The sequence below is a fragment of the Octodon degus genome, unplaced genomic scaffold (assembly GCF_000260255.1).
Source record: "Octodon degus isolate 3935 unplaced genomic scaffold, OctDeg1.0 scaffold00076, whole genome shotgun sequence".
NCBI classification, from domain to species: Eukaryota; Metazoa; Chordata; class Mammalia; order Rodentia; family Octodontidae; genus Octodon; species Octodon degus.
Genome location: NW_004524652.1, coordinates 3,732,813 through 3,744,371, shown reverse-complemented (window position 1 = coordinate 3,744,371; position 11,559 = coordinate 3,732,813). Strand labels below are relative to the sequence as shown.

The following is an 11,559-nucleotide window of genomic DNA, read 5'->3' as shown; positions in this document are numbered from 1 at the left end:
GGGGAATAGCTGGGTTGAATGCGACCTCTAATCCTTGGTTTTTAGGAATCTCCACACCGGTTTCCACAATGGTCACACCAGTTGTACACTCCCACCAGCAGTGGAGAAGGGTTCCTTTCTCTTCTTAGCCCCTCCAGCATTTGCTATAGGTTGATTTCTTGATGATAGCCATTCCTTCTGGGATAAGGCAGAATCTCAGTGTCGTTTTAATTCGCACCTGTCTAATGACCAGTGATACTGAACATTTTTTCATGTATTTATTTGCCATTTTTATTTCATCTGAGATGTGACTAGTCATCTCAGGTGCCCAATTTGGGGTTGGGTCTTTGAATTTGTTAGGTCTGTTGTTTCTCATTTCTTTGTATGTTCTAGATAGAAGTCCTTTGTCTATGGGACAACTGGCTTTAATTTTTTCAGATGCCCATGAACTGAAGAATGGATTAAAAAAGATGTGGTTTTTATATATAACGGAATACTACTCAGCCATAAAGGATAAAATGGAATCTTTTATACATAAATGTGTGCAACTCGAGACCACACTCTGGAGTGAAATAAATCAGACCCATATGTGTAAACACAATATTGTCTCACTACTGTGAGAAAATGAACAAGTAAATAAGATTTGAAAAGTATGATTGATAGTGTGAATGAGGAAGAAACCGTGCAAATGAAAAGACAAAGTGTGATGGGGAAAGTGAGAATAAAGGGAAAAATCTATGTGTACACAAGATAGGTATGTTTCTCTTAGTTCATTAAAAAAATTCTCTGCTAATATTGTATAAACAAGATATCATGCCTATATCTTCTATGTAGCTACTAGGAAGGCAACAATACCAAATGTATCAATCCCTTGTAACTGTCCTACTAACATGTTTTCAGCAACAGATTCGACAATAAAAATAGATAATGTATCAATCGTCGTTAATCAGCTATTCTTGATTTGAAAATCTGTAATGTATGTACTATTATATGCTACCCTGTTTCTGTCTTTGCTTTGGTTGTTCTTACTCTTGTATTTACTCTTCAAAATAAAAGAAAATGATAATAAAAATCATTTGATGAAATAGTCCATATAGCTTTCTTCCCTGGTACAGGTAAGGGAAACAGCGCTCACGACATCAGCGCTGCATGAAGGGCCAAGGACCATGGGGAGCCTGCCTGGGCTCTTCCTAGCTAGCCCAGGCCTTACACAAGGCCATTTGGAACCAGAGTGCGGGCTTCTCCCTGAGACGCCAGCCTGCCCTGCTGCGCAGGGGTGGCTTAGTCTGCACACACCTGACCACCTTCGGTGCTGCTGGAGCCATTTGGCAATGCGTGTGTAGCAGGCCACACCACATGGAAGAGGAGTCTCTTACATCACTGACAGTCTAGGCTTAGACCCCCAGTAGGCTGCCACCACACCGGGTGGCGGTGACGTGTCTTGTCCAGTCAGGTCAGCCATTTCTGACACTTTTTCTCTTCATCACAGGGATGCGCCTTGGGCAAGTATCTTCATCCCGTGGCCTTAAAAGGCCACCAGTGTTCACATCTGCGCTGAATCGGAGATAGACTGCTTCTTGAATTGCACCGCAGTAGCCATTCATAAGCTAACGTTTAGCAGGCGATTGCAGAGTGCTGACAGCCTGCTGGTAATTCTCCAGGGTCCTCAGAAGACAAGGAAGGAAGCGACCGAACACCCAGCCCCAAACTTGACAGACAGGTGACTCAGCTTCCTGTTTATTTGTTTGTTTGTTTTTGTGTGTGTTTGACAAAACACATGGCGTAAGGAACTTAACAAAGGAAGGTTTACTTGGGTTATGGTTTTGCAGTATTTGGCCCATGGTCGGCCAGCTCCATTGCCTTTAGACCTGTGACAAGGCAGAGCCACCATAGCGGAGAAGGTGGCAGAGGAAAAGCTTTCACTTTGGGGCAGCCACGAGGCAGAGAGAGCGAAAACGCCCGAGAGCAAGGGCAGGGCCAGGGCTGCTCCCTAGCCTGGTGGCCGTGAACTCTCCCCTGCTGCTCCCTTTTCTTTCTATCCCCTCCCAACAATGCCTTGCAACTCTGATCTCGACCTCAGGTTAGTCCTTTCAGGAAATCAGAAGCTGCGTGAGCTAGCCATTTCCCAGATCAAGGCTTCAATGGAATGAGCAATTTTGGGGGCAGAGGGGAGAGTCATGGTTCAATCCTAACCAAGACAGCACATGCAACAGAGAGAAAGCCCTCATCTGTGGGGTACAGGGGCTGAGCTCCTGCGGTGCAGCTTGGGAGGCTGGGTCAGAGCTCTGAAGGGCCAGGAAGAAACCTGGGGCAGGACCAGTACAGCTGGATACGCAGCTGGCTTTCTGGTTACACATTTGGCTGACTTCTAGCTGCTCCGGACTTTTCACTGTGCAGTGGAAAGCCCACAGCAGCATTTCGGCCAAGAGGAGTGGATGTTAAGGCAGTAATCAGCCTCTCTACCAAGATGGCGCCAAAGGCGAAGAAGGAAGCTCCTGCCCCTCCCAAAGCTGAAGCCAAAGGCAAAGCAAAAGCTGTGAAGGCCAAGAAGATGGAGCTGAAAACCATGCAAGTCACCAGAAGGAGACCGACCTTTCACTTTCTCATGACGCTGTAGCTCTGTGGGCAGCCCAAATACCATCAGAACAGAGGTCCTGGGAGAAACACAGGCTACCACTCCGCCATCACCACATCCCTGCTGAAGCCGGAGTTGGGCCATAAAGAACATGGAGGACGACATCCACTTGAGTTGACTATGTGTGACAAGGTCAGGCTGCACCAGATCTGGCAGGCTGTGAAGCTCTATGATGTTGACACGGCCAAGGGCGATTCTCTGATCAGACTTGATGGAGAAAAGGTGGCATATGTTCGCCTGGCTCCTGATCATGATGTTTTTTGACGTTGCCAAAAAGTTCAGAGTCTCTGAACTGAGTCCAGCTGGCTCATGCTAAATCCACATTTTTGTCACCATTGAAAACAACTTTGTGCTCAGGCCCCCCTGCATCTGCAGTGACAGGAGTTTTGAGTCATGCTGAGGAGATGAAGCCGCATGCACATCCACTGGTGAAACCATGTCCTTGCAGATCCAGAGAAAAAGTGGAGAGAGTCCACGGGACTGCTGTAACTCCACTTCAGAGAGGGCACCCTGGGGAAAAGCTAGCCAGAAAGGTAACAAGCTGGAAGCCACTCCACTGCCCCTTGTTCCAGCCTGGGACCCACAGGAGCAGCACTGGAGCAGAAAGCAGGCAACAGGCTGATTCTTTCTGGTGTTCAATATTTTCTAAAGATGAGGATAATGATGGAGCAAGTGCAGGGAGGAGATCCAAGAGGCAGGAATCCAGCACAACACTGGAGGTCCAGGTGGCTTCCAGACAACAAACCCTGCTCTGGGCAGCCTGCAGTCAGGCAGAGTGATGGACTCTCCTTTTGCAGATAGCCAACGTAGGTTCAGGGCTGGATAGTTGGCTGACACTGAATGCTTCTGGGATGAGTGTTCAATCGTCTCCTCCCTCTCTGCTGGGTGAGAGCACCCAGGTTGGGGGCAGGTATTTCCTTTTCAATGCTACATGAGTGTGTGTCTACATTCTACATCCTCACACACATATTCACAGTGGATGTACCTATGTGCCCTCTGATCTACCTGTGCTTATTCCACTCCTTTGGAATTGCCATCAGAAGGTGTCAGAGACTCTCAGAACCTCCGGGTGACCTGAGGCTGTGCTTTTGATCTCTGCTTTTGCTCTGTTCTTTTCTCTGTGACTCAGTGGCCAGCACTGTCCCATCCTCCCCTTGGGAGAGGTGACAGGTGAATTCAGAGCTTAAAGCAACAACAGACAATTCCTGTTTGAGACTTTGATGCTGATAGAGCTAGACAATCTGGCCTGAGGCAGAACAGACATATAGAAAATAAACAAAATGTAAGATTAAGTTTCTACAGGGGCATTTCATCAAGCAATTTGAATAAAGCTTGCAGGAGAATGGGCATTGGAAGGTTGTTTGCAGAGAGCACTGTGAATTTTGCACCAACCATACTGTTGTGCCAACTTTGAGGGGAAGGTAGATGCGCATGTCCCATCAGCCAGAGGGTGGTACTTACAGTTTACACCGTGGTCCCAGATATACCGATGGGACTGGAGCAGTCGGAAAAGGATTCATTTGCTTTGTGTCTTTGCTTTGATTTTAGTAGCATATCAATTCATTCCAAATGTTTGAGTAGGAAGGATGAAAGAGGGAAGAATGTTTTATTTTCCCTATAAAAATGGTACTAGTATGTTCGGAGAAGTTTGGTGTTAAAAACAGTAGTGTTAAAATCAAGGTTTATAGATCCCAAGAACAGGTCAATTATTCACCCATGCATTGCCCCACTTGTAAATTCATTCCTCTATGTATGAGTCCATTAATTCATCTGTTCATATATTGTAGTATGTGTCTGACAGCATACCCAGCAACCCATGCACCTGTTATGTATATGTCACTCATTCACCTATCTGTGTATCAAACCATGCTTCGACAGAACTAGCCAACAAGCCACCCACCCACTGACCCACCTATCTACCATCCACCCATCCATGTATCCATCTAAGCATCCATTCAACCACTGACCCATTCATGCACCCACGCATGCATGCATCCATCCATCCATGTATCTATCCATGCATCCATCCATCCACCAACCCAACCATCCATCAGTGCATTTATGCATCCGTGCATCCATCCATCCACTCACCTATCCATGCATACAAGGTTCCATGAATCTGTCCATCCATGTAGGTATCCATCCACCCACTCATCCATCCATGCATCCATCTAGGCATCCATCCATCCATCCATCCATCCATCCATCCATCCATCCATCCATGCATCCATCCATCCACTTATACATCTTTGCCAAATTGTAAGTATTTTTTCTCTGCTAAGCATTTTTTAAAGGCTAAAAGCACAGTGGTTGCCCAGATAAAGAGGTTTGTATGTTCTTGAGTGTTTTCTAGAGGATGAGGCAGAAAATGAATAAAGTAATATAAATACATGAGCTAATCTAACACAATGATAGGTACTCAGAAGAAATAAAACAGCACTCACAGGGAAAGATACTTTGCCAAGGGAGAGTAGGTAGATGGTTGGAAAAACCTCTGATGGGTGAGAAAATCAACACCCAGTTGGAGGAAGGCAGCCACTTCATCTCCTATGATCTGAAGGAGAGTCCTGGAGGCTATGCACACAGTCCAGGTCAGCATCCTGCAACACGCATGTGCAGGGGCTGGGGTCAAGCGGCTAAGGCAGAAGGAGGGAGGGGATTGTGCATGTAGTGAGGTGGATGGGAGCAGCTCATGGAGGGTCTTGTGGGCTGTGTTCTCCTAAAGATATTTCAGCAAAAGCAGCTCTAGGGTGCAGCCTTACAGAGACTCAAAAGCTTCATCCTCCTCTTCATGGTGCATACCATCGTGGTGCATGATGTCACCTGTCCCACAGGAAATGCAGTGTGGATTTTGTACAATTGTGCATCGACTACCACTGCCTGCAATGGTACCATGACTGCTCTAGGTCACCGGGATGAGGCACATTCCAACTCTGCAGATTCCTGTCCTGCAAATGAAGGTCTGTCAGCTTCCTGCCAGCTTGGCACTGGCTCAGCCCACAGATTCTGGCAGGTCTCTGCTGTGACTACCATGACCCCAAGGGTCCTGACCCTGGGTATGGCACCTACAAAGAAGGCGCCAGCTTGGACACTGTTTCCTGGGTCACAAGAAGCAGGAAGACAGGGTTCGTCCTGCAGTCTGTGAAGCTGGCATTCTGGATGCTGCATAGGGAGGTCCTGGCTGTATTGTTCCCACTGTTGCAGCCATGAGCAGATCTAAGAATCAGCAAGTGAGAAGTCTTTGCTGGAGCTGCTGATAGGAGAGAGGGGTATGCAAGGTGGCAAGAGGGTCACTTAGTAGGGACAGAAGTGTGCACTGAGCCCAGAATAGGCGTGACCTACTTGGTAGGTGACCAAGCTGCTCCTGCTCTGACAGGGTCATCCTTACCTGCTCTGCAATGGCCCGAGCCAGGAGAGCACCTGAACCTGCTCCGCTCACTTGGAAATAAGCACACCACCTTCCGGTGTCTACCTCCAGGGTCTTCGTGGGACCACTGGGTGCAAAGATGATTTGAAGATGTGGTTTGTTCTGGAACTAAAGACGATATTCGTCCAAGAGATAGGGCAGAGGCAGCATAATTAAGACTGCTGTCCATGTGCAGTGGGGTGGGCTGAAACCACAGGGAGCTTTGCCCCGGAATGAAAGCATGCGCATGTCTGACTGAAGTTTCTATTTTAAATCAGACAGCTACTCCACTGCTGCCAGAGTTTCTTGGATGCTTCCCTGATCCATTGGCAAATTGGAGAAAAGGCTGATATGGATGGGTCCCTTCATAGTCAGAGTAGTTGACAGCAGTGTGGAGCCAGGCCAAAGCTCTGAGCATGGATTAGGCTCTGATGGTCCCTGGCTCTGGGTCCTTGGGCCAGAGGCAGCTGCTCCAGGTTTCTGCATCCTTCAGTGGAAACATGGCTGCAGCAGCTGGTGGGGAACAGAGAAGGGAAGCGGTGTCTGAGGGGCCCATCTGTGGACACCACGATGTGGCTGCAGGGGCAGGTGACTGCATGCCCAGTGAATGGGCTTCCCTGCATTCCATGCCAGTTTTGAACCATTCTCCTGGACCAGGGCATCTCAGGCATTGGTTCACTGTGGTTCCAGATCCTGTGCTCCACTTCTGGAGCTCGCCAGCGGTGGGCAGGTCCCTGGCTGAAGGGAATCAGGCAGGTAGCTTTGAGGATGAGCCTATAAGGCCTCTCCTTGCGATCCAGGTGTGAACACAGTCCCTATCCTGAAGTAAGCCTTTCTTTCTCTGGGCTTAGGACCTTAACATCTGAGCACCACTGGAATCCCATTATGGTCTGTGAACGGACACCATATACATATAAACCACAGGAACCTACGAGATGCCAGCACATCCCAAAGCCTTATTCTGTGAAAGCAGTAGCCTCAGTTATATTTCTCTACCTGGACTCATGCTCCTCTTGTCCGCTGTATATATATATAAAAAAAAAAAACAACAACTGAGTAGTGTAAACATTCACTAATAACAAAATGAACAATAATTTTTGAAGAAGTACCAAGCCAGGCCACAGACACTTTTCTTGCGGCCCTGTTGCAGGATAGGCTGAACTTCACCTCTGCTCCTCCTTTTCCAAAGGGAATTTGTTTGCAAGCCTCTATCTCAGCATTCTGAAAGGAAAAGTTCTTCACCACAGAATTGGTATTTTAAGCCGAATTAGTGATAGGCAATCAGGGACCAGCTTTTGCGACCACTTAACCATAAATGCTTTTATTTTCCTACTCTGCAGGGTGCAGTGGAGTTAGCATTCCTGAATACCAGTGAATATCATTTGGTAATTGACTCTGGGTGCCCAGAGGCCGTTAGAAAGGAACTCAAGCAGCAAGTCGTCTGCCTCCACAAGGCCCTGGTGCAGGGTGTTGGAGGAGGCTGTGTGAGTATCACGTGTGACAGAGCAGAGCTCCTCTGGACAAAGCTGAGGGTTCTTTGTCTGGTCAGATGGTGGAGACTCTCCCCTAGGGAGAGGTCTTCTACAGGTATGAAATCCTTCAGGCTAGCCTCACCAAAGCTCCAAAGATTCAGTTGTACAGGAGAAATACATTTTCCTTTATTTTAGAGAAGGGTCTACAGAGTGTTCAGGGTCTTACTAATAAGAGCTAGGATTACAGGCATGTGCCACCAAGCCCAGTCTCAGTTGCCTCTCTGTACTCCCGGGGGGCGGGGCCAGCATGGCAGGCCAGGGTATCAAACTCCCGGGCCCTGCTTCTGCTTGCAGGTGCTTTAATCCGCTGAGCTATTCGGCCATTTCTTAAGATCGATTGCAAAGCATGGTAAGGAGAGCTAATAATAATGCATTATGTGGGCCGGGGAGATGGCTCAGTGGAATAAGTGCTTCCCTGGCAAGCACAAGGGCCTGAGTTCAATCCCCAGTTCTGAAAAAAAATAATAATAATGCATTATGTGATTCAAATTGGTTGTAAATTTCAAATGTTCTCAATACAAACAATAAGTATGTGAAATGACGGTGCTGGCTACTTGTTTAGTCATTCTAATATAGGAGAATGAAATTCCCAACATGAAAGGTACTTGGGATGAGTTTGTGTTCTGTAAAACAGAAGAATGAATTTTAGGAACAAATTTTGGTTAAGAGCAGAATATTTATTGGGGGAAAGAAAGCTTCTGTCTGAGAGGGCAGAAGCGGGCCTGAGCGGGTTGCCCAGGGCATGGCCCTGGGAAGCTGTCTTTTCCAGGGAGCTTTATAGAGTAAAACCATACAGGTTTTATGGTGAGGTGGGTCTAAGGTGGTGGAGAACATGGAAACTCAACTGGGTGGTCATGCGGTGGGACAAAACTACGGTCAACCAATGAGATTACAGGCACCATTGCTCAGGTAGAACGGGTTAAGTCCAGTACCAAATGGGCAAGTGAGTCATGTAGCAAGCGGGCATGAATACAGAGCAGGACTCTGTGCAGGAGATGGCAGTGGCTGGATCAGTGACTCTCCCTGGCTTCCTCAAGGTGATGCTTAATCCCAGATGCTTGTCTTTAGGGAGGTGAGCGCTTGTTCGGTCTTTGGTCTTGAGGTCGGGCCCACAGTGAGACATCTATCTCTCTTACAGTTGCAAGGTATCTTGTCTTCCATGCTGTCTGCCTCAGGGCCTGGCCCTGTCTGATTGCCTATAATATTTCTATCTAACTTCAACTGCCTATTTCACAGTGTGTACAAACAGAAACAAAGCATTGTGCTCTGTAAACATAGGCAATTAGTGTCTAATATACACATACTCATATCCAGAAAAAGAGCACAGAGAGCGGGAAACCAGTGCAGAAATAGAAGAGCAAGTTGTTTCCCTTAATTACTGACATTTTGGAAAAGGATAAGGTAAAGTTGCCTCTCAGTCACAGTGAAGAAGGACCTTAGAATATGTTCTGTGTTTCTCTTGTATGACAGCAGAAATTATTTCTTCTCTTACTTTATGGAGCCATGATACATCATCTACCCTGTGTAATCTTACAACAAATTAATAGAATTGAGTGTTTTGCAATTTGAAAGAAAACACTTTCAAAGCCCACACTCTGCGTATCCAAGTCCTGCAGCACTGTCAGAAGTGCTGGCTGGTATGGCAGAACCATTGTGCGCTCTCCTAATTCAGCAAGGCATCTACCTTGTACTTTCAGCTGGACGAATACACTTGCTAAGGGACGGATCAGGGCTCCCAGGCATCACGTTGTGCCCTTGCAGGATTCAATGTGGAGAAAAGAACCAGAGAAAAGGAATTACAAAAGGTGTTTAGAGGATTAAAAATAAAAGCATGTTATTCTCTTCAATTTGTCCATAAAGACATGAACCCTTCTTTCTGTTCTATTTACATTTTGATGGAAGTTTTTAAGCCAGCCCAAATCTGCTGCGTTGTTCTAGATTGCAGCTTTTGGTTGGCAACTTCCAGGGCCTTCAGAATGAAGGATGCGGACATCAGGACTCACCCTCCGTGCAGAGCAGGACCTCATTCACCCTCTCTGTCCCCACACTCACTGTGCGCACCCAGTTCAGCTGATGAGCGTTTTCCAGCCAGGGTGAGCTCGTTAAGCGGTTCACGCCTCACACCTGTTTCCGAGGAGGCCCAGAAACTAGGCTGAATTAGCGCCTTGCTTTCCTGCAGGGAGCTCGCGGCATAGGAAGAGAGGGCCCTGTGAAACTCATACGCACGAGCGCAAGGGTGAACGTCGGTGAGGAAGCGCTCATCCGCGCAGAGCAAGTGGTGTCTGAGCTTCCAACAGCACAGCCCCGGAGTGAGGATGTAGGGTGAGGAGCACAACTTGCCTGCAAGAAAAGGAGGTGAGCTTGGGCTCCCCAGGCGTCCAGCAGCTGCTGGGCGGGGGCTCCCTTCTCGGTGGTCTTTGTGGTTCCCCATGCAGGCCTGCCTCATGAGCACAGCATGAAGAAGAAGAGGAACATTCTGTTTTTATTGTGCAAGAGCACTCCACGCGCAAGCACTTTTTCAACAAGTTGTCAAGTGTGCAGAACAGGGCAGCTGAGGCTACGCCCCACGCTTTACTCGGATCTCCAGGGCATCTTAAGCATTTTAACTGAAATACGATGCAGTTAGGTCCAGCTGGGAGCTCTCTGTCCCCTCTGCTCCTGCCAGTGTGCATCCCGCGCTGTTTCAATGACTTTGTCAACTTTAGATACCTCAGAGAAGTGGAAACAAGCAGGATTCATCTTCCGTCATGAGCTTGTTTCATAGTAGAATGTCCTCCGCCTTTAGTTATGTTCTTGTGCACAGCGGGATTTCTTGCTTTTTAAAATTTATTTATTTTTATTTTTAAGAGAATAAAAAGTAGTGAAAAAACAAAAACAACAACAAAAAGACATTAGAAGTGATGCAGAAATTCACTGAACAATATAATAGGAGTTCAACAATGGTAGTTCTATTGCATACTGTTATCTTCAAATTAATTGATCAGATTACCAGATATAAGCATGAAAAATTGGTCAAAAATCATAAAAAAAATTAAGGAAAGAAAACAGAACGAAGAATTAACGGCTCCTTTCAGTAGACCAACAGAAATCAGCGGCACGACTACGTGCACTCTCGAGTGTTTATACTTATACACTTTCCCTCTTTCTTCTTTGTTTTCTCTTTTCCCTCATCCCAGTCGTCCCTTCCCTTCGAATAGATTCTTTCCCTTTCGTGGTATCTACTGTACCTCTCAGCTTTTGTCTCCTGTCTTAGGTTCTTGTCTAGGAAGGCAGTGCTATGCTGACACACGGGGGTCTGGTTTATCTCCCTAGTGAGTATGCCTCTAGCTGCACCCATTTCCCTGTAAAGCCATGAGTTTGCTTTCTTTGTAGCTGAGTAACACTCCATTGTATAAAAATACTTTTTTATCCATTCTTCAGGTGATGGGCATTTGGGTTGTTTCCACGGTGTAGCTATGACAAATTGTGCTGCTAGAGATGGGTGTGCACATATATTGCTGTGGTGTGATGTTTTCATTTCTTCTAGAAAAATGCCCAAGTAGGGACGAGGGGGTCAAACGGGCCTGTTTTCCTCACTCAGTCGTAACCCAGTGGGCCTTACCCGCGCCAGCCCTCATGGCTGTCTCCTGGGAATGGCAGTGAACACAGGGATCTTGACCTCCCCATGTAAATTCTTTTGGATCAAAATCCAGAAGTGGGGCTCACAGATAACATGCTACTTCTAGTTTTTAATGTTTTGAAGAATTTCTACACCACTTTAAGTTTTTACTATTTCATTTTTATTTTTAAAACATTTATCCATTCATTCATTTGGCACAGGGTCTCATTACACAGCTCGGACTCATAGCGATCCTCCTGTCTCAGCTTCCCCAGGGCTGGAATTATAGGCATGTGCTACCACACCCAGTATCGGTGTCTGGCGCAGCATATGGTACCAGGGATTGAACTCCTAACCTTGTGCTTGCCAGGTAGGAACTTAGACCACTGAGCTATCTCCCCAGCCCATT

At 46.9% G+C, this 11,559-nt stretch overlaps 1 pseudogene; it reads left to right on the top strand.

Moving 5' to 3' along the window:
- The first annotated feature begins 2,446 nt into the window (after positions 1 to 2,446).
- LOC101566448 lies at positions 2,447 to 2,878 on the top strand (annotated as a pseudogene).
- The last annotated feature ends 8,681 nt before the right edge of the window (positions 2,879 to 11,559 follow it).